At 48.7% G+C, this 25,000-nt stretch overlaps 1 protein-coding gene and 1 long non-coding RNA gene across 4 annotated transcripts in view; both read left to right on the forward strand.

The window, feature by feature from the left end:
- LOC125028562 (protein held out wings-like) overlaps positions 1-25,000 on the forward strand; it is a 132,064-nt gene that overhangs the window by 23,161 nt on the left and 83,903 nt on the right. The gene's annotated exons all lie outside the window — the stretch shown is intronic.
- Positions 9,310-25,000, forward strand: part of LOC125028563 — a 24,506-nt gene continuing 8,815 nt past the window's right edge. The window contains exons 1-2 of the long non-coding RNA XR_007115115.1: positions 9,310-9,608; positions 10,945-11,001. This is a non-coding gene — a long non-coding RNA (uncharacterized LOC125028563). The remainder of the gene's footprint in view (positions 9,609-10,944; positions 11,002-25,000) is intronic.

Raw genomic sequence — 25,000 nt, forward strand, 5'->3', positions numbered from 1 at the left:
TATTATTATTATTATTAATATTATTATTGTTATTATTATTATTATTATTATTATTATTATTATTATTATTGGTTTCTATTTTATACTCGTTGTTTTGGTTTGTTTGATTTTTTTTTTTCTCTTTTTCCTTTTCTTCTCACTTTGTTTCTTGATTTGGTCTGTGTAGGTTAATGATGGGTAATTAACGTGTCTTGGTACGATAGCGGCCTAATTATGTTGCAAAGTTGTCTGTGGTTTTTTTTTTACGAGAACGATAAGTTTGAGAAAGTTAGGAGGATAGAAAGTGGAAGTTGTGTGGGCGTTTGTTCTGTCAGTATCTTGCCACTTTTATCTGCGGGCGATGATGCAAGTTTGATCATCATCATCATCATCATCATCATCATCATCATCATCATCATCATCATCATCATCATCATCATCATCATCATCATCATCATCATCATCATCATCATCATCATCATCACCATCATCATCATCATCATCATCATCATCGTCATCATCATCACCATCACCATCATCACCATCATCACCATCATCACCATCATCACCATCATCATCATCATCATCATCTCATCATCATCATCATCTCATCATCATCATCATCATCATCTCATCATCATCATCATCTCATCATCATCATCATCTCATCATCATCATCATCATCTCATCATCATCATCACCATCATCATCATCATCTCATCATCATCATCATCATCTCATCATCATCATCATCTCATCATCATCATCATCTCATCATCATCATCATCATCATCTCATCATCATCATCACCATCATCATCATCATCATCATCATCATCTCATCATCATCATCTCATCATCATCATCACCATCATCACCATCATCATCATCATCTCATCATCATCATCATCTCATCATCATCATCATCTCATCATCATCATCATCTCATCATCATCATCATCATCATCACCATCATCACCATCATCACCATCATCACCATCATCACCATCATCACCATCATCACCATCATCACCATCATCACCATCATCATCATCATCTCATCATCATCATCATCTCATCATCATCATCACCATCATCACCATCATCACCATCATCACCATCATCATCATCATCTCATCATCATCATCACCATCATCACCATCATCATCATCATCATCTCATCATCATCATCACCATCATCATCATCATCACCATCATCACCATCATCACCATCATCACCATCATCACCATCATCATCATCATCTCATCATCATCATCATCATCATCTCATCATCATCATCATCTCATCATCATCATCACCATCATCACCATCATCACCATCATCACCATCATCACCATCATCATCATCATCATCATCACCATCATCACCATCATCATCATCATCATCATCACCATCATCATCATCATCTCATCATCATCATCATCATCATCATCATCTCATCATCATCATCATCATCATCTCATCATCATCATCATCTCATCATCATCATCATCATCTCATCATCATCATCATCATCTCATCATCATCATCATCATCATCTCATCATCATCATCATCACCATCATCACCATCATCATCATCATCTCATCATCATCATCATCATCATCACCATCATCACCATCATCACCATCATCACCATCATCATCATCATCATCACCATCATCACCATCATCATCATCATCATCATCTCATCATCATCATCACCATCATCATCATCATCTCATCATCATCATCATCTCATCATCATCATCTCATCATCATCATCATCATCATCATCATCATCTCATCATCATCATCATCATCTCATCATCATCATCATCTCATCATCATCATCATCTCATCATCATCATCATCATCTCATCATCATCATCACCATCATCACCATCATCACCATCATCACCATCATCACCATCATCACCATCATCACCATCATCACCATCATCACCATCATCACCATCATCACCATCATCATCATCATCTCATCATCATCATCTCATCATCATCATCTCATCATCATCATCACCATCATCACCATCATCATCATCATCTCATCATCATCATCACCATCATCATCATCATCTCATCATCATCATCATCTCATCATCATCATCATCATCATCTCATCATCATCATCATCTCATCATCATCATCATCTCATCATCATCATCATCTCATCATCATCATCATCTCATCATCATCATCATCATCATCATCTCATCATCATCATCATCACCATCATCATCATCATCTCATCATCATCATCATCATCATCATCTCATCATCATCATCATCTCATCATCATCATCATCTCATCATCATCATCACCATCATCATCATCATCATCATCATCTCATCATCATCATCATCATCTCATCATCATCATCATCACCATCATCATCATCATCTCATCATCATCATCATCTCATCATCATCATCATCACCATCATCACCATCATCACCATCATCACCATCATCACCATCATCACCATCATCACCATCATCATCATCATCTCATCATCATCATCATCATCACCATCATCACCATCATCACCATCATCATCATCATCATCATCATCTCATCATCATCATCATCATCATCATCATCTCATCATCATCATCATCATCATCATCATCACCATCATCACCATCATCACCATCATCATCATCATCATCATCTCATCATCATCATCATCTCATCATCATCATCATCTCATCATCATCATCACCATCATCATCATCATCATCATCATCACCATCATCATCATCATCATCATCTCATCATCATCATCATCATCATCATCATCATCATCATCATCTCATCATCATCATCATCATCATCATCACCATCATCACCATCATCACCATCATCACCATCATCATCATCATCACCATCATCACCATCATCACCATCATCACCATCATCACCATCATCACCATCATCACCATCATCACCATCATCATCATCATCACCATCATCATCATCATCTCATCATCATCATCTCATCATCATCATCATCATCTCATCATCATCATCCCCATCATCACCATCATCACCATCATCATCATCATCACCATCATCACCATCATCACCATCATCACCATCATCATCATCATCATCAACACCATCACCCTCATCATCACCATCATCATCATCATCATCATCATCATCTCATCATCATCATCTCATCACCATCATCACCATCATCACCATCATCACCATCATCACCATCATCATCATCATCATCATCACCATCATCACCATCATCACCATCATCACCATCATCACCATCATCACCATCATCACCATCATCACCATCATCACCATCATCATCATCATCTCATCATCATCATCACCATCATCACCATCATCATCATCATCATCATCATCATCACCATCATCATCATCATCTCATCATCATCATCATCTCATCATCATCATCATCATCTCATCATCATCATCATCATCTCATCATCATCATCATCTCATCATCATCATCATCACCATCATCACCATCATCACCATCATCACCATCATCACCATCATCACCATCATCACCATCATCACCATCATCACCATCATCACCATCATCACCATCATCACCATCATCATCATCATCACCATCATCACCATCATCATCATCATCATCATCATCATCATCATCATCATCATCATCATCATCATCATCATCATCATCATCATCATCATCATCATCATCATCATCATCATCATCATCATCATCATCATCATCACCATCATCACCATCATCACCATCATCATCATCATCTCATCATCATCATCATCATCATCATCATCATCATCATCATCTCATCATCATCATCACCATCATCACCATCATCATCATCATCATCATCTCATCATCATCATCTCATCATCATCATCATCTCATCATCATCATCATCTCATCATCATCATCACCATCATCACCATCATCATCATCATCATCATCATCATCTCATCATCATCATCACCATCATCATCATCATCTCATCATCATCATCTCATCATCATCATCATCACCATCATCACCATCATCATCATCATCATCATCATCACCATCATCACCATCATCATCATCATGTTTCGGAAAGGGGAGGGGGCATTCACGCGTAGAGGGAGGGTGAGGAGAGGATAGTTTTGATGAGCTTCAAAGGTGACAGCAGATAGTTATTCAGAAAGAGAGGAAAGGGGCAAGGAGAGGGATAAATGCTTTACGCGGAGAACGACGAGGAGCGAGGAGAGACAGCAGCAAGGAGCAAGCACGAAACGGGAGGTTTTACAAGCGGCGTATACAGAGACCACGCCTACTGCTGCGCGCCAACTGGCCTGGATGTAATAGGAGTCAAACTATCCAGTCATTGTGTGTTTCTTCTAGCTCTTAAAGGTTCTGAGTGGCGTAACACTCTTTTACTCCGAACCGATTTTCATAACGCTGCGACGACCGAATCCAAAAGGCCGACTTTCCCGAGGAAACCCCGCCGCCCAACGCTTTAGAGTGCACATGTCGGCCAGCACATTGTTAACCCGGAGTGGTCCTCCGTGACGGAGTTCCACTCATTGTTGTCTGGGTGGTGAGTCAGTGGCGCTCTAGTAATTATGTGCCAGCGGCGCCGCAACCTTCCGCCGCCGCCGCCGTGCAGGGAAGGAATCGCCGCACCACATGGCACCCGCACGCCACCTCCGTCGTCACCCTGTCATGGCACCTACGCCAGCGCAGCCTGCAAGTAGGTCGCAAGGTTGCTCTCGAGGCAGTGTCACGCCAAGCCCGGATGCTAGTCGAGTCTTCGGCATCCTGGCGGCCGTTCAAGTTATGTTAATTTGGACTCTTGAGAGAGCTTGATTTATTTATTTATTTATTATTTTTAATAAACTGGCTAACCAGTCGTAAAGGACCAGGATGTAGGTCCAGCTGGCTCGCCATACTGAAATGTTGGCCGTGTTCGCAGGATGGGACTCGGGCGAAGTCGCGGCGAGGTGTGTCACTAACAGCACACGCGTCGTGACGCTCGTGGCCGACTAACAGCTGGTGGACTCATAGACGAAAGGGAGGAGGAGGAGGAGGAGGAGGAGGAGGAGGAGGAGGAGGAGGAGGAGGAGGAGGAGGAGGAGGAGGAGGAGGAGGAGGAGGAGGAGGAGGAGGAGGAGGAGGAGGAGGAGGGAGAAGAGCGGAAGTTGAATGAGAAGAAAGGGAAAGAGAGCAAGTATAATGTATAAGCAGATAATGAGGAGAAGGAAAAAAGAATCACAATACACAAGAAGAGAAGGAGAAGAATGAAGAGGGCTAAGGGAATGGGAGGGCGAGGGGGGGTCCTACAGCTCGATCGGATCCCCGCTGCTCCGTGGTTTGGTTCACACAATTTCCTTCACACGCGCGGGCTAGGCGTGGGAGGGTGGAGTACGTGAATGGGGAATGTGTTTGTTTACGAGGATTAGGGTTAAACTCTCATCATGTCATTCCTCCAGAAGCGAGCAGACACCTTGATGAACACGTATAGTAGAGCCCCACGACCTTGGCAAATGGAGTCACTGGCAAAGTACTTCTCGCAACGTTTTCATTTGTCCCACTTGACGCACATCTGCAAGTGCACGTTCCTTCTCCTCCTCCTTTTCCTCCTCCTCTTCTTCTTCTTCTTCTTCTTCTTCTTCTTCTTCTTCTTCTTCTTCTTCTTCTTCTTCTTCTTCTTCTTCTTCTTCTTCTTCTTCTCCTCCTCCTCCTCCTCCTCCTCCTCCTCCTCCTTCCGTCTTCTTTTCCTCCGTCTTCTTTTCCTCCGTCTTCTTTTCCTCCGTCTTCTTTTCCTCCTCCTCCTCCTCTTCTTCTTCTTCTTCTTCTTCTTCTTCTTCTTCTTCTTCTTCTTCTTCTTCTTCTTCTTCTTCTTCTTCTTCTTCTTCTTCTTCTTCTTCTTCTTCTTCTTCTTCTTCTTCTTCTTCTTCTTCTCCTCCTCCTCCTCCTTCTCCCGTCTTCTTTTCCTCCGTCTTCTTTTCCTCCGTCTTCTTTTCCTCCTCCTCCTCTTCTTTTCCTCCGTCTTCTTTTCCTCCTCCTCCTCTTCTTTTCCTCTTCTTCTTCTTCTTCTTCTTCTTCTTCTTCTTCTTCTTCTTCTTCTTCTCCCGTCTTCTTTTCCTCCGTCTTCTTTTCCTCCGTCTTCTTTTCCTCCGTCTTCTTTTCCTCCTCCTGACGCGGAGACAGGTTGCGCATCACGCCACAGCGCCCCCATGTCCTCGTTCCCTCCTGCGGCGAGAGACGTGGCGGCCAAGACAAACAGACGTCGGCAGCCCAGCGACTCGTATTGGGCCAGAGCAGAATGAGGTTTCGTTTAGGTTGGGAAGCGTCGGCTGCCGCAGGGCGTGAGTCCTTCGGTGCCTTCAGTGTCCCCCGTCGAATGGAGAGAATCAATGGCTGTCCTTGAAAGGTTGCCCTGTACAGCTGTGCCGTCGGCGCCGCAAGCTTATTATTTCGTCTGGGCAACATCTCTTTCTGTGTTTCTGCTCTTCTACATCTCTACACTCCCCTCGCATCTCGTCTCCTACCCTTTCTTCTACCTCCACTCTCCTCTCTTCTCTTCTTTTTCCCTTTTCTATTTTCTCTTCTCATCTCTCTTCTCTCCTCTCTCTTTGGTTTTCTTTCTACTTGCGTTTCTTTTTGTCCCTTCCTAATGACCTTAGCAGTTGACATAGCGTATACCAATCAATCTCTTTACCTTCACTCTCTCCCTCTCTCTCTCTCTCTCTCTCTCTCTCTCTCTCTCTCTCTCTCTCTCTCTCTCTCTCTCTCTCTCTCTCTCTCTCTCTCTCTCTCTCTCTCTCTCTCTGTCATGCCTCTACTCTCTCTTCCCATGCCCAATTTTCCTCCCTTCCTTTGGTTTCCAATAAATCTAATTTTCACTTCATCCCATCCCCTTCCCTACCCGCAGAGTGGTAGCAGCTTTACTCTAAAGCACCCTCGCTCAGACCTCTATGTGGGATACGTCGTTCGGGAGCGTTATGGCGAAACGTAACTCTTCAGTCTTCCCGTTCTCATCAATGCCACGCAGATAATCGAAAATGAAACCGTATTTCGCCCTGGCTCACCATTAGCGCCACCATCATTGCGGGCCGTCACTGTGGCGAGTTAGTGCCGCCGCCGCCATCGTTTTGATGTGGTTCCGCCACGAGGGTCGTAATCACACCGGCATTACCGTATTTCATGCTAGCTCTTGATGCCCTTGCCAGCACTCTCGGGCCCAAAATACAAATGCCTTTGTTCAGGTGTTTTCGCCGTGCCAGTTGAACTTTGGGCTTTAGAGCGCCAGATGTATTGTAGGCTGTTTTACACCGAGACCGTTCTACTAAGTGCTGCACTGTTTGTTGTATTTCTTTCATATTGTGTCTTATTGTTCCCTGTTCGTCATCGTGCCAGCTGTCGGGTACCCTGATCCACACGATGTTATTTTTTTTTGTTCACTGATCCTTACCTTTGGCAGTGGGACCTCTTCCAAATCCTTCAGATCTTCTGGTATGCAGCCGGTGTTTTTACCCGTAAAGGCCCCACAGACACCTGTCCCCTGGTAGTTAAGGGGTCAGCACCTATCGAGTTAGTTTGTCTTGGTAGCTAACTGTGTCTTTGCAAGGATAAAAACCAAGGACCACTTGCGAAGGGAACGAACCATAATGGCGAATTTCGATCTGATCCAAACAGGTCATTGTGGAAGGGCATTGCTTTGGGCGCGAGGCTTAGCTCCGGGGGCGAGAGTGCGGGATCTCTTGATTTATGAGTGCGTCTGGGGGACTGGACCGCCGCCAGAATGTAGGGCAAACGGGAGAGGCTTTGGAATAGAGAGCGGCCCGGTTGCAAGAGGAGAAAGAAGAGGAAAGGACGCGAATGACAATGCTAAATGGTCGGGAAATAACGGCGAGAAATGACGTCTTATTAAGAGCTGATTATGGGTTGAAAGGGGAAGCGGAGCGGAGGAAAGCAGGATGAAATTGCTAGTGTTTTGCGGGAGTAGATTTTGGGGGAGTGGATGTCGAAGGAGGCTAGTGGTAGGTAGGGGAGTTCTTGATGTTTGATGTAAGGGAGTTGAAGGTATATCCGGAGGGTGGAGGTCATTGTTTACCTTTCCTGACCCCCTTCCTTTCCTCCTGCCGTCCTGAGCCGTCGCCTGCGTAAACATATCTCTTCCTCCCTTCGTCTAGTCGCCTTTCCTCCATTTCTCTAGTCTCCCTTTCTCCCCTTTTCCTTTCTTCCTTCCCTTCTTCCTTTCCTTCCTCCCTTACTCCTTTCCTTCCTCCCTCCCATCCTCCTAGCCTCACGCCTCCCCCCAAATTTCTCCAGTCGTTTCTTTCCTTTAACTTCTACTACTTTACTTTTTTTCCTTCCGATATTTATCCAAGTGTGAGATGTTCTCGGAGGACTTAGGAAAATTTACAGCCTGTCGTTTGCCATGGGAAGCCGCGTGGAAGCCTTTGCCAATACTTTTTTCCTCCATCGCTTCTTTTAAGTCTTGGTGTCGTGTGACACGCTTGATTGATCCCCGCTGAAGAAAGTTTCCAATTTTTTCTCCTCGAGAGGAATGCTAACAGCCTTATTTGCCTCGATTATTATGATAATTCCGTCTTGCATTTTTACATTCACAGTGCATGCTCCCTGAACGCATATAATGGCAGTGTTGAATGTTCCGCGTGATGATGTCGGTGTTAAAGGGTGGTGATGACGGTGGTAATGACAGTGATGATGTGCTTGCGTTTGACAGTGATGACTCTCCGATGCTCAGTCCCGTGATCCTCGCTCGGGATTGGGCTGGGGGCGAGGCTTTTCGAGGGAGCGAGTGGTTGCGCCTCTCCGGCGGACCACTCGTTAGTACTTGCGTCATGTATACCTTAGGTACGCTACCAGCATATCTTGGCTGTAGTACAGAGTCATCCCCACGCAGCTATTATGGTCGTATACCCTGCGTCGTGTTCGTAAGAATGACGACCGTTTTAGATCCTCCGCAGATACCGATGAGGCGGTGGTCGTCCCGGACACATACCACCGCTCGCTCCTTCCTCGAGGTTATGGGAAGCGTCTAGCGATCGCTGCCTCCTGCTGGTGCCTGTGTATTTTACCGGATTTTATGGTCGCTTCAGTCATGGGGGAAATTTAGCAATGATGTGGGTGGGTGCTTGGAGGAGTGTTCCCCGGCTCGGTGGAGGTGGCTGCGACTCGGGCACGGGCGGGAAGGGGACTCCGAGGTGCGGGAGGCGCTACCGGCAGGGCAGGGCGGTAGGATGGAGGAGGCAGAAATTTAGGGAGTCAGAGAACAGGGCGCTTGGGTGAAAAAGGCCCCTAGTACCGCGTTGTCATTACAGCCGGATGGACCTAAGCCAAGTAACACCCGACGCTTTCGTTAACGACTGCGGCACACACCGAAAAAAAAACACAAAAAAACCCAAGGAGCTTTATCTTCGGGAGGAGCCCTCGCACGAATTTATGGGTTTATTTCTATAATCAACGGCGAGGCACTTCCTAGACGAATCACTTGCGGAGAAGTGCCCGAGTTCCTGGATATATGATCGGCTGGATTTTTCATTCTACCCAATATTGGAGATATTGGGTAGATATTGGGTAGCATCCAGTGAGTTTTCATAATCTGTCTATATGTATATGTATATATATATGTGTACTTGTATGTATATGTATGTGTGCATCTATATATATATATATGTGTGTGTGTGTGTGTGTGTGTGTGTGTGTGTGTGTGTGTGTGTGTGTGTGTGTGTGTGTGTGTGTGTGTGTGTGTGTTTGTTTGTGTGTTTGTGTCTTTATATATTTATGTGTATATTTTTATACTTATACATAAATATATATACACATACACACATACATTTACATATACACATACATATACATGCATACATATATACATACATATGCATGTATTTGCATGTGTGTGTGTGTGTGTGTGTGTTTAATATTAGATGTAAGAACTTTTGAGTCCTTGGGCATCGGTGGAATGTTGTCGCTTTGTGTTGTTAACGACGTAGTTTATACACGCCACAAGACGTAGAATTTTATGTAGAATATTTTGCGTTTATTTCCTGGTTTGGATTCGGCCTTCGGGATTCTTTTATCCGGTAACCACTGTATCGACCCCCCAAAATGGCGTCGATCTGTAACTGATTTTCGTGTTTTCGAGGAGTAAAAGTGTCCTTGCCCAGGGATCTAATTACACCAAGGAAACTATTGGCAAATGGGGATAACTCTATTGAAATCTTCGGTAGGTTATGGGTATTTTTTTCGGTATTTCAACCAATGGAATATTGAGATACGTCTTTAAGGAATTACTTAAATACGTTATTAGGAAGATGAGGCGTTTAAAACTAGCTCTCCGTCTGCGGGGAGCGTGCGCCCACAAGAAACGGAGAATGTGCATGACTGCGTGTGACAGAATGCGAGAATGATAAGTGCGACCACGTCTGCGTTGGGGGGGGGGGGGGGTGCCAGGGGTTAGGAGTGGTGCCTAGGAGGGGTGGTGGGGGTGGGAAGGGTCGAAGGGTGGCGGTGGGAGGGTCGGAGTATCTAAGTTTGGCTCGTCAAAAACACTTCTTTAGCAGCTGTTGCTTCCGCCTTCGCCTCCTCCCATCCCCCGCGAGCGAGTATCTGTCGCCCTCTTCTCGCCTCCAAGCCCCTCTGAATGCGCTGTTGCCCCTCGTGGGGGAAGGGGAGTGGGTGGGGGGAGGCCGTGATTTAATCAGACTGCGTTCAAGTTGTATTGATAAAGATGTCGCCGCGTGAGACGTTGAGTAGGCGAAATGCACGCAGCGTCGGTAGTAAAGTGCCTGCCTCAAAGGAAACTCGAGATCTCTCATTGATATCCCTGTTGTTATCGTTCTGGTAATTGTTTTATTTGTTTTATATTTTCGCCTGTGTTTGGTTGTGTCATTATACTGATTTTTGTTTTCTGTTTTCAGGTATGTTGTGTTATGCTGCAGGATGCCAGATGCCGCTTGGCCATGCTGATGAGTAATGTACGTTTTACTTTTGTTGTGACGTGTCAGTTATGCGTCTCTTTCATCGAGACGCACGCCGCGGAATCTGGATAATGCTAGGTGGGGGTTAAAAAAAGACAAATCATCACAGGTGTTCATTTTCGCGTAGTGGCAGTGTTAAAGATGCCCATCATTAATCTTGATGAAATTATTGGCTCCGTTTCATTAGCGGTGCGAAGGGGGCAGTATTCAGATGCCGCGGCTGCATTTTGGCGACGGCAGATGTTACGGGGCCCTCCGTTGGTGCAACATTGCAGTCAACGGTAGTGGCATTCCTACCAACATTTCGCACATGCCGAGAAGGATAATCGGGACGACGCTTGGGGGAGGAGGGCAGGGGGAAAAGGGGGTGGAAAGAGGGAGGGGAAGTGAGGAGGAGGAGGGGGAGGAAGAAGAGGAGGAGGACGAAGACGAGGAGACGAAGGGGATTGACTCATCACTCATGACGTCGTAAGGCAATTGCACCTGTTTTTTGTGTCCCTTCCCTTCCTCTTCCCCTTCTCATCCTCTTTATTCCTCTCTTCTCTTCTCTTTATTGTATTTTTTCTCTTCTCTTTTCTCTCCCCTCTCCCCTGCTCTATTCTCTTTTCTCCTCTCCTCTCCTCTCCTCTCCTCTCCTCTCCTCTCCTCTCCTCTCCTACTCCTACTCCTACTCCTACTCCTACTCCTACTCCTACTCCTACTCCTACTCCTACTCCTACTCCTACTCCTACTCCTCTCCTGCTCCTCTCCTCTCCTCTCCTCTCCTCTCCTCTCTTCTCCTCTCTCCTCCTCTCTCCTACTCCCTCCTACTTCTACTACTCTCCTCTCCTCTCTTCTCCTCTCTCCTACTCCTACTCCTCTCCTCTCATCTCTTCTCCTCTCTCCTCTCTCCTCTCTCCTACTCCTACTCCTTTCCCTTTTTTTCCTCCTCTCCGCGGTGGTGGTAACACTGAGTCTAGCGGGTGAAGATGTCAAGTGACGATGATTGCCTGTATATGTTCTTAAGGGGGAGGGGTTTGTGTACGAATGAGCAAGGGCTTCCATCGGAGAGCGTCGGTGCCAGGCTTACTACAAACGCGGGGGGAATTCTTCGTCCGCTTCTGTGCTGGTGTATTTGGGTATAGGCCTACCGGTTCTTCTCTCCTTTCCTGGAGGGTATTTTTGGTCAGTTTTGATCCCACACGCCACATGCATATTGCTCTCTCGCTCGCTCTCTCTCGCACTCTCTCGCTCTCTCTCGCTCTCTCGCTCTCTCTCGCACTCTCTCGCACTCTCTCGCTCTCTCTCGCTCTCTCTCGCTCTCTCTCGCTCTCTCTCGCTCTCTCTCGCTCTCTCTCGCTCTCTCTCGCTCGCTCTCTCTCGCTCTCTCTCGCTCTCTCTCGCTCGCTCTCTCTCGCTCGCTCTCTCTCGCTCTCTCTCGCTCGCTCTCTCTCGCTCTCTCTCGCTCTCTCTCGCTCTCTCTCGCTCTCTCTCGCTCTCTCTCTCTCTCTCTCTCTCTCTCTCTCTCTCTCTCTCTCTCTCTCTCTCTCTCTCTCTCTCTCTCTCTCTCTCTCGCTCTCTCTCGCTCTCTCTCTCTCTCTCTCTCTCTCTCTCTCTCTCTCTCTCTCTCTCTCTCTCTCTCTCTCTCTCTCTCTCTCTCTCTCTCTCTCTCTCTCTCTCATTACTCTGAGACGTTATTATATCGTTTGTCGTTGTGTTTATTCGTTGCTTAGCCAAGGCAGTCACTTGCTGCGATGCAGAACAATGTTTTGGGGTCATAGTAATGAGCTGAGCCTCCCCCAAGACGACTTACGACGCCGGACGGAGCGAGTGCGCCAGTGAAGCGGGTCCTTGTGGTGCGGCGCCGCGGCACTGGTGGTCCCCGGATGCCACGGTGCCTCGTTTTGGGGCCTCGTGGTGTCGCGGGAGGCACAGGACCGCGTTCTGAGGCCGCTCTCCTCTCGCCACCCATTCGTGACGTCATGCGCTTGCTTAACCACGTCTAATTGCTGCTTCTGCGGCGGGGCTGCTGGCAGGGCCTCCATCCTATCCCTCGAGCATCTCCGCTTCGATCTCGCCTCGCTTCGCTTCTCCCGATGCCTTTGTGCCCTTCGCTGATTGAGCCGCTAATTTATATGTGCGTCCCCGTATTATTTTGACTTTATATATGCCCAAGGAAGCAGTACGCAACACGAATCCAAATCAATTCGATGACAGAGCGAATGGAATTCAGATTTAGAAATTTCGCTAAATGAACGACTCATTGATGAAGAGTCTTATCATGCAGTTATGTTCATTATGAGTTGGGAACTGCAGTGTGGCTCTCTCGGGTGAACAGAATCCTTTCACTAGGCATTTCCACTTCATTTTAAGGATATTCGATAACGTCGTTAACGCCTAATTGGCCGTGAGTGGCTTGCTGTTCGCAATTGAGCCGGTGAAGGTGTCAAACACGGCGCAAGGTCAGAGGGCCAGAGGACAGTGGCACCTTGTGGCCGACGGGCCTCGCGTCGACGCCGTACCTGCCGACACCCGGAGCTTCACACTGAATGTCTCTGGGATGTAAGGGAGGGGCGTGGGCGGGGGTCGGGTGCGTGGGTGGGGAGGATACAGAGCTGGTGTTGACGGTGATGCATGCAGTGGGCGTGGCAGCGGTAAATGGGCGGATAAGACGAGGATTCAGGATGTAAGGATGACGTTGAAAATAATGCTAAAGAGGGGAATTCTCGGCGCGGGTCGGGCAGGGAAGGAGCGTGGCTTCAGGAGGGGCGAGAGCGAGCGGGAGAGGAGCGAGCGTTAATAAGCTCGATAGCGCAAGCAACCGGGTCATGGGCGGGGTAATAATCGTGGGTGGGCGTGTGGGCGGCCGTAGATGACATTTGCCGGAGAGCTGTCGTGACAAGTATATATATATGATGCCTAACGCCGCAGGTCGAAGCCCCTTGGATATCTCGCGGGCATCAGTCACAGGTGTTCTTATGAGACCATCTCCTCGTGTTGGCCCTAAGCGGATCAGATCTGGCACTTCTCGCTCGCGCGCTCTGTCACCCTCTCCAGCCTCCCCCCTCCTCCCTCCTCTCTCCTCCCTCCTCCCCCCTCCCCCTCCCCCTCCTCCCCCTTTTCTCTCTCTACTCTGCCGTTCCCTTCCTTGCTCCATCTCCCCGGTCTCTCCCCGTCGTGCTCTCAGGGACCGCCTAATCCTATCGCCTTTTCTCCTAGAGTCGCGATGTTAGGGGCGCCGTCTTTCTTTTCTTCTTTCTCCCCTGATTCTTTTTTTTTTCTTTTTCTTTTTTTACATTTTATTTATCTCTATACCGAGATTCTTCGTACTCTTCCGATCGCTGCTTCGATCGTTTGCATCTGCAATTGATTATCTTTTCCGGGTTCTTCCGTCCCCCCTCCCCTCGCCTCCCCCTCCCTCCCCTCGCCTCCCTTTCCCTTCCCTCGCCTCCCCCCTCCCTTCCCTCGCCTCCCCCCTCCCTTCCCTCGCCTCCCCCTCCCTTCCCTCGCCTCCCCCTCCCTTCCCTCGCCTCCCCCTCCCTTCCCTCGCCTCCCCCTCCCTTCCCTCGCCTCCCCCCTCCCTTCCCTCGCCTCCCCCCTCCCTTCCCTCGCCTCCCCCCTCCCTTCCCTCGCCTCCCCCTCCCTTCCCTCGCCTCCCCCCTCCCTTCCCTCGCCCCCCCCTCCCCTCGCCTCCCCCTTCTGCAATCTTGCATCGCATCGCCCAGCCTTCTCTCCTCCTCCAACCCTGCGCCTCCCGACTTTGCCCGGCGTCGTTGCCTTGCCTCGGGGTAAATATAGCAGCGAGATGATTAAGAGTAATTAAGTACAGCGTTGATGCAATTTTTTTTTTTTTTTTTTTTTTGTTCCTACCCATTTTTACATTCCCGCTTTCTCTCCACTGCTCGTTCTCTTCTGGGCGTTTCGATTGTTGTGTTTTCTCGTGTTTTTTTTCTTGTTCGTTGCATTCAGTTCCTAGATTTTATCATTGGGTTTTATCCTTTTTTTTGTTTGTTGTTTGTACGAATCGATTTTTTTTTTCTTTAGCTGTGATTTCGTAAGCTCAGGAACCCAATCGCCGTCTTAAATATCATTGGCATTACGCTAACAATTGCCGTTATTCAGCCATAGTTAACGGTCATTTTGATGCTTCGCTGCTCGCTTTCTAATTAAACGCAGGGGCCATGTGTAATTAAGGACGTCATCTGAACATCGTAAAATGTCGCATAACAGTTGTATCTGTGCGAAGGCGGGGTTACTAGTGCGGAAACTACTAGCAAGAAAGGGGAGAGGAAGTGACGCAGACGCCGACGCAGGAGGTAGCGTGGCACAGGCATGTTGGTGGCACTGTACGGGGATCCCCCGGGCCTGGTCATTCTTCTGTCGTTCTCGGTCTCTTTTTCCTTTTTTTTTCTCTCTCTTTCCTTCCCTTTTCTAGGTGTCAATTTTCTCTTTCTCTGTTTCATTTTTCTATTTCTCTTCCTCTTCTTCCTCTTCCTCTTTTTCCTCTTCTTCCTCTTCCTCTTTTTCCTCTTCTTCCTCTCCCTCTCCCTCTCCCTCTCCCTCTCCCTCTCCCTCTCCCTCTCCCTCTCCCTCTCCCTCTCCCTCTCCCTCTCCCTCTCCCTCCTTCCTTTCTTCCTTTCTTCCTTCCTTTCTTCCTTCCTTCCTTCGCTACTCCACCCTTCATCTCAGCAGTAGTTGTTAACCAGCGTCCTATTGTCCAAAGTTTATTTGGAAAGGGCTTGTTATTCTATTTGTGTGTCACTTACACACAGAGGAGGAGGACTATTTGCCTTATAGGGAGAGGCGAGGGTAGGGGGGGAGGGGGCATTGTGGCATATCTCTTCGGCCGGAGGGTTTTCGGCCAGGTGTTCCGGGAAGGGGAGGAGGGCGGGAGGAGGGCGGGAATTTAGGGGAAGGGGAGGAGAGAAGCCTATTGTGTTCAGATATTTTTGCTGAGACTTTTAATGTTTGCGGCGGTTATTTTGGATGAACACCGTTTTTTTGTGTGTATTTTTGAATAAGCTTAATGCCTTTTTTTTTGTAACTTCTAAAAAAAGAAGACCTGATTTCTTACGATTTCTTAAAAGATGTTGATCATCCCTAGATTCAACGAGATTTTTTTTTTTTTTTTTACATACTTTACCTAACAGGTGATCTCAGCTGCAAGTGTTTTGTGTCATGGGATTGACGAGGATTTCGCTCTGACCATAATTCTGAGCTGCTACTTACGAGGCCTTGTGGCGCATACATCATGTGTGCCCGTTTTTCGCCGCGTGTGTGAGGTGCTCCGATGCAGGGAGATAAGTCTGAAGATGGAGTATCTCCCAAGTCAGTGACGAAAATAACACCAAGACCCATTCAGGGTTCACACTTCTTATCGCGGCGGACTCGAGTTTATTCTTGCTTCGGGGGATGGACTGCCCTTTTGTTTTTGGACAATTTGTAAGCGTCCCTTTTTTCTCGCGCGATTCAAGTGTTACGGATCTTTCTTTAACTCCCTGTCTTTCGTCTGCACTTACTTGATGGTCTTTTCGCGGTCTCCGAGGCTGTCTGCACCTGCATGGCGGGGCCGACGGGGCCGTAACGACACGTGTTGACGGAGGCTGTCGACTGTCGGGTGGCGAGGGACGTAAAGCTCGTAGGGAGGCAGAGAAATGGTCCTTGCTGTTAACACATCCTTAGGAGGGGGGCACGGGAGCGCCACGAATATGGACACGGGAGCCGTAATTTATTCTCTGAGGATAGACATTTGCGTGTGATTCTGAAGGTTTTGTGGGTGAGTAATGCGTAGGTGAGGGAAGGGATAAGTTAGCTGAAGGATGGATGAGGTTGCTGGACTCGTCGGCGTGTCTGAGCGACGCTGTGTTCCGCGCGAATGAATCGTTGATCGCCGCTGCGTGAGACGGAGGAAGAAGTCCTCGCCGCCTGGGAAGAGTGCAGCGTTACATCATCATTATGCATATTTGTGAGCAGAGATGGAGGGGCGCAGGTGGAAGATATTTGTTTTTTATATCTGATTTTGTGACTTGCAGCTCAGTCATGTTCGTGTGGGTAAATTGCTTGAGACCTCTGCTTGAGGGAAAAGGCGGATCATGCTGCTTCCGTCTGCCAAAAGGACATAATTAGTGAACTTTAAAGATAAACTCCCCATTGCCTTCGGAGTGCCAAGTGACGTCATCTTACTCCGAGGCGTGATCAGGATCCTATTAATTGTTCGAGCGCTGGGCGTGTGCGGGTGCAGATGCCCTGCCATTGACTGCGGCCAGATCGCAAACTGCCTTCGACAGCCCTAACTAGCGCAGGTACGGAGTGCCCCGGGGCGACGTGGCTGTGACACACCAACACAAGTGCTTGCGAGAGTCCGCTTCTTCGTGCAGCTGGCTTCATCATTTAGCGTAGAGGTTAACGCATGAGATTTGGGGATCGCCGCCCATCGCGTGGGCTGCAGGGCGGAGAGATTAGGCCCGTGACAGATTGGCTCCGACTTGAAGGGAGAGGTGGGAAGAGGGCTGCACGGGGCGCCCCAAGTCATTACCAGCTCTTGGCATGGCGGGGCATCGCGGCCCGAGGCAACTGGCGGGTGACATCATACCCTGTGTACACAACGTGAGGGCGAGTGGGGGTTCCATGAAGAGAGGAGAGGGAAAAAAAGGGAGTGCGAGAGATAAAAGTGAGAGAGGGGGAGAGAAAGATAGGATGTCGACTGCTGTATTTGGTTCATTTCCCTTACTCCGTTTGTCGCTGTTCTGACTCCTTTGATTGACGTAACAGGGTGAGTAATGCGCCCGATTCGTCGTGGGTGAGTAAGGTGAGGAATAATGACGTCAGCGCGCAGGGGTGGGCGGACTCCGTGATTTAGAAGGCGGAGGATGGGCGGCGATGACTTGAAGATGGCCAGGAGGGCGTAAGATGAGGGTGCGAGAAGCAGTCAGAGGTTGTTTAGTTAGATGAGATGGCTATTGTTATGGGCGTCGTATTTTAGGCCACGGAGAGGGTGCACGACGCGATGGGGCAGGTAGAGCATCGCGAGAGACATGCATTGATAACGATCGATTAGATGCGGACAAATGGGTAGATGGGGAACAGTTCGGTAGAAGAAGGTGGGTTGATGAGGAAGATAAGAGGAAGCGGAGGAGGCGTGGGAAGGTAGAGTGCGCCACCAAAGTAGCTGGTTGGTTGTTGGTTGTTGGTGCCAGAACTGGGGTATGACTCAGGCCTCCCCCCCCCACCCCCCTCCTCCTCTCCAGGTGGCGCTGAGGAAGATGTTTTTGTGTGTAGTATTTTGTCAATCGTTTGGAAAGAACATGGAGGGGTATGGTATCAGGGTTTTTACTTCTTTTGGGCTGCGAGGATAGTGATTTAAAGAAGAGGAAGAATATTAAGGTTCTTAGTAGTTGCGCCGAGAACCCGAACGTTGTACAATAGGCAGGTGGAGATGGGAAAAAAAAGCGCTGATTAACCAGTTGCACGCCCGGGAGTTAGGCCCAAGATAAAACAATCGAATCGGCTTCTTCTTTACCCCTCCATCCTCCCCCTACCTCTCTTCGTCCCCTCTCTCCTTTCCTCTCCCTCCCTCTCTTCTTCCCCTCTCTCCTTTCCTCTCCCTCCCTCTCTTCCCCTCACTCCCTCTCCTCCTGCTCCCCCCCCCCTTTCTCTCTCTCTCTCTCTTGTCTCCTCCCCTTCTCTCCCTCTCCCCCCTTCCTCTCTACCCTTCCCCTTCCTCTCTCCCTTTCCCCTCTCCCCTTCCCCTCTCCCCTTCCCCTCTCCCCTTCCCCTCTCCCCTTCCCCTCTCCCCTTCTCCCACCCAGCTGCGCGTACCCTTGCATAAGAGCGAGTAAAGGCCATGTAAATCCGTGGCTCATCCGGAGCTGCGAGCATGCCATAAGGTCTGGTGGAGCGTCACCTCATGGCTCACTGTGTAAACGTTTCTGTGTTTGGTCGCACGTTTTGAGGTGTTTGGGGGAAGGGGGGCAAGGGAGGGAGAGGGCGACAAGGGAAGGGGGGCAAAGGGAGGGAGAGGGCGACAAGGGAAGGGGGAGAGGAGAGGGAATGTAAGGAGGAGAGAGAGAGAGAGGCATGGGAAGGGGAGGGGAGGAGGAAGGAGAGGAGGAGAAGGGAAGGGGAGGGAATGAGAGTGAAGGGGAGGAGGAGGAGGAGGAGGAGGAAGAGGACGAGAAGGGAAGGGGAGGGGAGGGAATGAGAGTGAAGGGGAGGAGGAGGAGGAGAAGGAGGAGGGAGGAAGGAAAAAGGCAGAGGAGGGAGGGAGGGAGGAACCAGGGAGAAAATGCGTTTGTGTCACTAGTTGTTTTTGGGTAAGTAGTGTTGAGGCGGGTGGGGTGAGGAGGGGATGGGGGTTAGGTATGGGTAGGGTTTTGATGATATGCAGACGTGAGCGAGCGGGGGGGAGGGGGTTCATCTTAAGAGTTAGTTCTGGCTGATATGCGAGTGAAGGACCAGATGCAGATCCTTGACGACCGGCCAATATTCGCGGAGTGCTGATTATAAGCTAATCAGATCAAGAGAGAATTATTTGTTCTTTTCAAGCGACTGAATTCTAGGGCGTGAGTGCAGCGCGAGCTCTTGAATTCATCAGAGCATTATGTTTTATTGCTGTTTTCTTTCTCTTTTCTCTTTCTCTTTATTTCTCGGATGGAAAGATTCGAAGAAGTGGAATGCTGAATGTCTTCGAGAGAATTTATTGATCTGTTTACCATTAGGATATCAAAACGAACGAGAAATATATACCAAAGAAGATAATTATTATGCGAAATGAAGAAGACAGGGATAAGAACAGAGCAAAAGCGAAGTGAAGACATGGAAGGGAAAGAAAAAAAGTAGTAAAAGGAAAGCTAAGTGAAGACATGGGAAATGTAAGCGATAAAGGAAGGGCATGGAAGAAATGGCATAAGGAGTCGTTGTGAACAAGAAAGGGTTCATGAAATGACTTAGGAAATTGTTTTTGATTGAACAGCTTCAGAATACAACGGCGTGAAAGTGTTGGTCTGAAGGCGAGGAATACAAAGCAGGCGGGAGTGAAGGAAAGGATTGTCATTAGCGAAGCATTATCCCATCTTAAAAATCCACAAATAAAAAGCAGATGCAACAGTCCCTGGCTTTAACGACTTATTCTATTTTGGCGGAAAAGATGACGTGCGGCGCCTGTGATTATCGAGCGCGGGCTGAGCTTCCCACGTTGACTTGCAGAATCCGAGTCGCCGGAAATGTTGTTCCACGGCGTCGCGCTGTGACAGACGCAGCCTTGAGTCTTCTCCCGAGGCCGAGGCTGCGACGGGCGGATGGAGCTCGCGGCTACCTCGAGGTCGACCCGTCTGCCAGGGTGCGGGCGTGGGCGTGAGGGAGGCTTCGTGTCGTATGGGCCATAATCGGGCATCTTGACACTCTTCGTGCTCTCGCGGTCCATCAACAAGCGCGTTTGTTGAAGCCTGTATTTGACATCGGGGACGCAAGTAGCTCGTGGATTTAGCCGCGCGGCAAAATTGATGGTGGCTGTATTATATGGCGTTCCATTTATGGGCCGTTGAAATAGTAAATGGAAAATCCGGACTGAAAGGCGTGTGTATTTTTCCCCGCGCCAAGGACCGGCGGCGCCATCCGGTGCGAGGACCAAGAAGGCTTTGTGTCGCCTCATGGCCGCATGTTTATTGTTGCCTTATTAACGGCTGAACGCCAGGTCCTGCCGGGGACGTGTTGCCGTGACGCCGCATTATTCTCGTCTCCGCTGTGGGACTCGAGGTGCGAAGCCTCCCCGAAGCCCTTTGAGGCGGCGCTCGCGTGTGTGGACTGTAACCTGCGCCGGCCCGGGTATCGTTAGCCCCCGATGTTTACTTTCCATTTGCGATAATGGCATCTTAATGGGGCGAGGTTGAAATTAGCTTTCTTGTCACCTGGGGAGGTAAGAGGGATGGCGACGGGCCCGCGGCGATAAGGAAGCCCGGCGGGCGAACGGCGAAGCTGTCATGCGCCTGGGGTCGCTTTCGAGGGTTTGGTCGGCAGGTTGCTTGGGCATGCCTGCCTGTCAAGCTGTCAGGGTGTGTGTCCATCTCTCTCTCTCTCTCTCTCTACATTGGATGTCAGTTGGCAGATGTCTTTATTTCGCTTTATTTACCCGTCTCGTCATCAGTTAAAAAGTTCATAAGTCTGGGCGATGACATTCCGAATACGAGTTCTCTTTCGTGACGAAATAATGACGCGGGGCTTGAATGTCCAGCATTTTTCACGGAATGGAGGAAACGCTTGAGTCACTGCTTCGCGCGCGTTCCGATGTGGGAGTAACTTCGAGAAGCTCCACCGCAGGCGACGGGATGTGACCTAACGTTGCGGTGGACTAGATATACCCGATGATGCAACCCGTGGCCAGTAATCCATGTTTTCCTGCGAGCGGGATGGAGCGAAGGTGGTTTCCCTCGCCGAAGGGATTTGTCACTCGCCTCGTCATCGCGGCCGGCTGGAGCGTAGTGCCGGGGCATTCGCACGGTAACGCATTCTTCGTTGCGTTTTGTCCGCCTGACTCCCGGGAAGTCTTGCTGGTACATTCACGGATATATACACAGGTATACCGAAAAATAAGCACAAACGCTCATGCATACGCACGCACATACACCCCCCCCTCCCACACACACACATACAAACATACACTGTCTTCAAGGTAATCTTTCGAAATTCCTCATCCTACACCAAAGCCGAGCTGAACAGATATCTTTTTATGGGACTCTTGGCTCTATTTTCCATCAAATAAGCCGCCGACACCCGGAGAATCGGGCGGCGAAGAGCGAGCGGTGATCGAGGCGACAGGCGTCGGGTAATGAATGACAGCGGGCAAGGTCACTGAGCTGCTAGTAGACGAACTGGTCATAGGTTGGGGATTTGGGCGAATGATAATGGCAATATTATGTTAGTAGTAATATCTTCCTAAAAGATTGGAGATTCTTCTGAGCATCTCGCTGAGCATTGGGTCTTGACTTCGCCCTTGACTTTAAGCCTCGCGCTTGACAGTAGCGTTACGGTGCGTCACTTGCCGTCTAGCATCGAGTGCGGACGGGTTGTTACGCCACTTAGGAGACGGAGGAAGGGCCACGAGGGGAAGCGGGCGAGGGAGTGGCTTATTAGTTGTAGTAACGCAATGCTCTATTTATAACTTTGGTCCCTCCAGCAGAAGCGTCGGGAACCCGGCGCTAACCCGGGCCCATATCTTGCCACGGATTTTACTGTGCGGCGCGATGTTCAGTTCCGGCACTGTCACAGTTCACGGTTTTTCGGGCGAATGAGTTCTTGCGCGATTGCTGTTTGGACATTCGGATGCAGTTAAAAAGGATTCGGTTTGCACTTTTGAATGAACGTTGCGACGGGCCGACCGGGTTGTTACAGAAACTACCATTGGTTCATTCATCTATTCGCGAGATAACCCTTGAATGGAGCTTGTGGGTCCGGGTCGACTGCTTTCCATTCATTTATGCATTCATGATGTGACTCTAAAATAGAGGTGAATCCGGGGTATGGCTGGATGGGATGATTGATGGTGAACACTGTTTACTTTTCGTCCATTCATTCGAATCCATTCATTCAGTAGTTGCAGTCGTAGAGGAGATTAGATTAGATTGATTATTTAACTCCGTAGGCTGATTAGGCTGCCAGTTGGTCAGTACATTTACTGTAATAAAGTAGGCCTTTAAGTTGTCAGTCAACCAGAGACCTCTTATAAGTTCTAGTTCATCTGTATTTGACCCATCTGCATATTTGCGTTCATTCAATACATCTCTTCATAGAAAACACGCGAGGAAAAGCTGGTATAATTAACACAACACTACTTCACAGGCGATCGGCCTGGTTAATTGCTGCAGTGGATCCCGCCAGCGCTAGTTGTATCTCGGCCTGGCACCGCGCGAACGCATTCTAGTGTTACTGAATTCCTTCATTTTCGTGCGCACGTAGGTCTCAAGGACATGCGAGTAATAGTGTCATTTGTATGCTCTTCATTCGCGGCTCGTGAACCTGCTGGTTGTTAAGACAACATCGCTGCACATGCGGTCTCCTCGGTGTTTATTACATTTTTTACGGTGCTTTGCCACTAATAATGACGTATCAGTTACATTATATCTGCCGTCAAGTTCATTATCCATCATCAACGCTCGCATCTGACTTCCCAGCCGTGGTTATTGTGGACCAGCGGCAAAGCGACACAAATAAACCTCAGCGTGTTGTCCAAGCGCACGAGGCAGCAGGCATTCTCGCATTGGACCTTGGGACGCTGTACTCCGACGCCACTACACGAAGTACTTGTTCACGGCATTCAAAGCTTTGAGCCCCGGGACTTGGCGGCGTGTCCGGGCCCTTTGCTCTCGTGTCAGCGCGGTAGCCCAATCCACCCAGGAGGATTACCTGGCCGGGCATTGCGAAATCCAACGCCATATGGTCTGATCGGAAGGACCCGCCGCCCCTGCGTATTGTAATGCGGGTTGGAAATGGCGCCCATATATCTCGGACGAATTTTCTCGCCAGCACTGTTTTCCTTTGTCGGGGTCCACGTTTGTCTTTTTTGTTTCGAGATGCTGACAGCTGTTTTGGTTACTCGTTTACACGAAGATTAGTTTTGGAAGTTGAGTTTTGTTTAGGTAGAGATGTGTTATTGTAGGTTTGAACATGTACTTGGGAAGAACAACGACTACCTCATTATCTGAGGGGGTTCGAGTCATCCTTTCGGAGGTTCCGGGTACTAATGGCACTTGTCATTAAGCTACAAAGGCGAGGAAACGTAACAGAGTCGTCTGTGGCACCGGCTGTGGACGAAGGCTCCTTTTCAAGGCGATTTTATTTTTATCTACCCCTTTCCTGTCTATATCTACCTGTCTTCCTGTCTCCTCTGTCTATCTATTTATCTACTTCTAACTGTTTACATATCTGTATGTCTGCAAGTGTGCTTGGATACACATGTAGTGTATGTATGTACTCGGTCAAAAGTAAGTAGCGATGCACGTGAAGCATTAGCAGAATGGAATGAAAGGCATTGAGGTAATAATGCTTATGTGGTGCGGCCCTTACTACAATCAGTGTGTGTTTGAAGGTTTACGCTAGACTTCGAACCCCTTATTTCACCATTATATTTCTTTTCAATTTCGTACGTATTTCAGTGAGTTTGTGTAAGTATATTTGATGCTGCGAATGTGTGTGCAAGGACTAAGGATGAGCGTAAGAATATCTCCTTACATTTCGCCCAAGCCGATGTTTACTAATAGAAGAACCCCGCGGACGCCTGACCGTCTTGCCACAGGCGAGGGAATTTCCTCTCCGAGACTGGAACGTCCTCAGCTGGGTTCACGAGGAAATTCAATCCTGTCCCACTCCAGATGAAGCGGCGATAGTTGACGGGATTGTACGGCGGGGGTTTAGTCAGGATCGTTTCGTGTGTGAATAGAAGCCGTAAACCTATCCTTTTGCGTGTACACAATGCCCTCTTTGGCGATTTTTGCAGCTTATACGTCGCGGCCGGTTTTTCAGGCTCCGGCCATGTCGAGGGTGTAATGTAACGTTGCTGGCTCCTCGCAGGTGATGAAGCATGCAGTGCTTCGGAACAGCGATTTAGTAGGAGCCGACCTGTGCGTGGTGGCTCCAGGCGCATACCTGCGTTCATGGATTATTAATTGACTTATTATTATGGCGGCGGTTATAGGGAGTGGCTCCTTAATCATCCACCCTTGCTTTTATCAGACACAGTGCGTACATCTCGTTTATCTCGTTGGGCAGCACATCATGATCTGCATGGCGATGCTGACTGCCTGTCGCGGCCCTTTGTGCTGTGCGCTTCGAGTCGTGCCAAGTGGTCCTGAAACTTTCGAGCGATTGCCTTGCTAAGTAGTTCCCCTCAAGCGTCGTCTCTGAATATCGCCTCTAAGGAAGGATCTGCGGTTTTATTGATGCTGAACGTGAAGGGCGCGGGGAAGGGACGCGAGGGTTCCGGGGTTGAGCGCCCTTATGCCCCGTTGCAGGAAGTCGTTGTGAACGT

This window comes from Penaeus chinensis, chromosome 9, assembly GCF_019202785.1.
Source record: "Penaeus chinensis breed Huanghai No. 1 chromosome 9, ASM1920278v2, whole genome shotgun sequence".
Classification (NCBI taxonomy): Eukaryota; Metazoa; Arthropoda; class Malacostraca; order Decapoda; family Penaeidae; genus Penaeus; species Penaeus chinensis.